Source organism: Ranitomeya imitator, chromosome 2, assembly GCF_032444005.1.
Source record: "Ranitomeya imitator isolate aRanImi1 chromosome 2, aRanImi1.pri, whole genome shotgun sequence".
Classification (NCBI taxonomy): Eukaryota; Metazoa; Chordata; class Amphibia; order Anura; family Dendrobatidae; genus Ranitomeya; species Ranitomeya imitator.
Window position 1 is genome coordinate 421,762,911 of NC_091283.1, and position 4,390 is coordinate 421,767,300.

At 43.6% G+C, this 4,390-nt stretch overlaps 1 non-coding gene across 1 annotated transcript; it reads left to right on the forward strand.

Moving 5' to 3' along the window:
* The first annotated feature begins 3,532 nt into the window (after positions 1-3,532).
* On the forward strand, positions 3,533-3,714 carry LOC138668077 (U2 spliceosomal RNA). Its single transcript, XR_011319071.1, has one exon. It is a non-coding gene; the product is annotated as a U2 spliceosomal RNA (small nuclear RNA).
* The last annotated feature ends 676 nt before the right edge of the window (positions 3,715-4,390 follow it).

Below are 4,390 nucleotides of genomic sequence, written 5' to 3' on the forward strand. Positions count from 1 at the left end.
ACAAGATGGAAGATGTGTATGTGTTTTCCTTTCGTATTTAGGTTGGGAGTTTAAGCTAATCTGTATATATGCAAATGTGGACAAAAATGAACGCCTGTCTCTCTTCAAAAAATTGACTTTTTTTGTACATGGCAAAATACCTGTCTTTGTTGTTGGGGATTTCAATAGCATTTTTTCAAAAGAAGCAAGAGCTGGCGCTTGGGAAACCAAAGTGGATGTAACAGGCAATTTATGGAATCAAATGACTAATGATTTTTCCTTAAGGGATGCTGTGTCTACAAAACCTAGACCTTTTACATATCATTGAGATGATGGGCATGTGGATTCGAGGTTGGATTATTTCTTTTTTTCTTCACCAGCTATTCAATGTGTTTCTTACTCGCAAGAGAAAGTTTGTTTTTCTGACCATGAGTGTTTGTTTGGGGTGTTTGAGGTAGATGGGTTTTTTATGGTAAAGGGAGGTGGAGGATGAATGTGAGTACCGTATATACTTGAGTATAAGCCGAGATTTTCAGCCCAAATTTTTGGGCTGAAAGTGCCCCTCTCGGCTTATACTCGAGTCAAGGTGGGTGGCAGGGTCGGCGGGTGAGGGGGTGAGGGCGCTGAGGCATACTTACCTAGTCCTGGCGATCCTGGCGCTCCCCCTGCCGTCCCACGGTCTTCTGTGCTGCAGCGTCTTCCCCTCTTCAGCGGTCACCTGGGACCGCTCATTAAAAAAATGAATAGGCGGCTCCACCTCCCATAGGGGTGGAGCCGCCTATTCATTTCTCTAATTAGTGGTGCCGGTGACCGCTGATAGAGAAAGAGGCTGCGGCACCGAAGACCAGGCAGAGGGAGCGTCAGGATCGCTGGGACCAGGTAAGTATGTAATATTCACCTGTCCGCGTTCCAGCCGCCGGGCGTCGCTCCATCTTCCCTGCGCCTTCATCTTCCCGGCGTCTGCGCTCTGACTGTGCAGGTCAGAGGGCGCGATGACGCATATAGTGTGCGCGGCGCCCTCTGCCTGATCAGTCAGAGCAGAGAGAGACGCCGGGAAGATGGAGGCGCCGGGACCGGACGCTGGGAGCTACAAGCAAGAGAGGTGAGTATGTGTTTTTTTTTTTTTATTGCAGCAGCAGCAGCGGCACAGATTTATGTGGAGCATCTATGGGGAAATATGAACGGTGCAGAGCACTATATGGGGCACAGCTATGGGGCACAATGAACGGTGCAGAGCACTGTATATGGGGCACAGCTATGGGGCACAATGAACGGTGCAGAGCACTGTATATGGGGCACAGCTATGGGGCACAATGAATGGTGCAGAGCACTATATATGGGGCACAGATATGGGGCACAATGAACGGTGCAGAGCACTGTATGGGGCACAGCTATGGGACAAAATTAACGGTGCAGAGCATTGTATATGGGGCACAGATATGGGGCAATAATGAACGGTGCCGAGCACAGTATGGGGCACAGCTATGGGACAAAATGAACGGTGCAGAGCACTATACGGGGCACAGCTATGGGACAAAATGAACGGTGCAGAGCACTATATGGGGCACAGCTATGGGGAAATATGAACGGTGCAGAGCACTATATGGCACAGCTATGGGGAAATAATGATCTATTTTTATTTTTGAAATTCACCGGTAAATGCTGCATTTCCACCCTAGGCTTATACTCGAGTCAATAAGTTTTCCCAGTTTTTTGTGGCAAAATTAGGGGGGTCGGCTTATACTCAGGTCGGCTTATACTCGAGTATATACGGTATGTTAGATGATAGAAGTGTCAAAAAAAGTTTTTCAAAGAATTATTGTAATTGGGTGGAGAGGAAAGGGGATTTGGGGAATATTGTTGAATGGTGGGTGTGGGTTAAAGGAAGGATAATGGTATTCTTTAGGAGGATAGGTCACGTTAAAGCCAGAAAGAAAAGATTGTTATACACACGGATAAATAGAAGGATTTCTTTTCTGCATGAATGTAGAGCAATGGGTATAGATGTGAAAAGAGAGTTAAATAAAATGAAGAATGAATTGGATGATTGGATGTTTGAGCGTGGGAAAGAAATTATATTTCGGTCAAGAGTGAAGATTAGAGAGTAAGATGAGAAATGTACGCGTTTCTTTTTTAAGAAAATGTGTGGTGGGAAACAGGTTATGAGAGTGTTGGTGAATTATAGAGGTGAAGAAATGCATAGTGAGGGGGTGATTGCAGAAGTGTTTGGTTTTTATGAACGCTTGTATGGGGAGAGCAAGTGTGATTTGGGGAGGGAGAATTAGTTTTTGCAGGTGCTGGGGAAGTGTGTTCCAGAGAGTGAGACTTTGGCATTGACTGAGGAGATATCAGAGAAAGAATTGTTAGATGTGGTGACTAAGTCTCCAAAGAACAAATCTCCTGGTCAGGATGGGATCCCATGTGATTTTTATGCAAAATATTGGGACATTGTTGCTCAGGACCTTTTTGAGGTTATGAAATACTTGTTTACGGGTGAGAGTATGCCTGTGTTAGGTGTCGAGTTCCTGCCTCTGCACAGGGGGAATCTCGAACCATCTCTGCTCTGGTCTCCCATTCTTCTCCAGCCACAGTGGAGTCTGCTCAGCGCAGACATTGGTCCCAGCGTCTTGCTCAGTCTCACTCTGTGCATAGGGTTACTGCTGCTTTTCCAGCTTCCGCCATTGAAGCCAGTGCCGGGCAGTGGCGAGCAGATGCTTCTGGGGCTAAGTCCTACTTTGCACACACTGAACATGCCCAGGGCAAGATCTCTCAGTGGAGATCTAGGGTCACATGCTCAGGTACTGCAGCGACTTCCATTGGTCCTTCTCACGGAAGGTCCTGCAGGTATTAGGACTAAGTTCTGCTTTGCACACTGAGCATGCCCAGGGCAAGATCTCTCAGTGGAGCTTGGGAATAGTGATATGTCCAATAAGCAAAAGGATTTAATATGGATGTCTTTACTTGGAGTATTGCCAGTGAGGAGTGTGCAAAAAAGGAAAGGGTTGGCAGTCTCTGAAAGGTGTCCGAGAGAACGGTGTGGGAGTAATGAAGAGATTCATCATGTTGTATGGTCTTGCAGATTTGCTAAGGATGTTTGGTTTAAGTTAAGTGGGTTATGTATGGAATTAACTGGGGTGAAGCATTTAAATTTCAAAATTGCTATGTTTGGGCTATGTAAACTGAATTGAGAAAAGGATAGGATCTTATGGCTGTTTTTGGCTTGTGTGAAGGAAGTTTTGTGGAATTGTAAGAATTTGCACGTTTATAAGAATGAACATTTAGAGGTAGATGATTGTGTTAATATGGTTCTAGAGAAGTTATATTTCTATTATAAGTGTGATATGAGAAGTGGGTTGGATGTGGAGGGTGTTTGGAAATTCCGGAAATGGAAACAGATAATTATTTCTTCTTTGTGATGTATTTTTCTTTGAATTCTGAATTTAAATAAAAAGAAAACATTATGATGAGTTACAAATGATAGTTTTGGTGGAATGGTTGTTTTATTTATGATGATGAGACGACCTTTTATTCTGCACTATTATTTTAAACCTGAATGGTTTTGTAAAAAAAAAAAAAAAAAAATCTGTTCTTATCAGTTTAATATCTGATACGTCCCCTATTTGGGGACCATATATTAAATGGATTTTTAGAACAGGGAGCTGGAAATGGAGCTTGCTCTGTCCACTCCACGCATTGACCCGTTATTGCAGTATCTCCGGGAACAGTGCACCCCTTCTCTGATCCGGTTTCCAAAAACAGATTGAATTGAAATCAAGCGCAAGTTGTCATTTAACCCTTTATGAGAATTCTTTTCAGGGTCAAAGAAGCACGTTTCAGATGCCAAATGTAGCATTTTGCTCACTTTCACTGGACCATTTGCAACATTTTCTGTGCCTTGCCTGTCTTGCTTTCACCTATGTATGTCAAGCATTGTATTGCATCCAATATGCAATCAATCAATCAATCAATCAGTCTTTGCTGGTTGCAACAGGTGTGTTAAGATACTACTACCACAAAAACACGGAGCAAAAATGTCCACTTAGACATATTTATATATAAGAGAATCTTCAATAAGTTTTATTGGTATATAAATCTATAAAAAGTCACATTACAGTATTAATACGAAGTACAAAAAATGACAATGACAATATGTGTGCTGTCTGCACAACCATATAGCAGGAGACGGGAAAAGGAAGATGTGATGATAGCCAAGTGGGAGGAGGAATGCTATAAATCAGGGGTCCCCAACTCCAGTCCTCAAGGCCCACCAACAGGTCATGTTTTCAGGATTTCCTTTGCATTGCACAGGTGATGCAATTATTACCTGGGCAAGACTAAGGAAATCCTGAAAACATGACATGTTGGTGGGCCTTGAGGACTGGAGTTGGGGACCCCTGCTATAAATCATCCT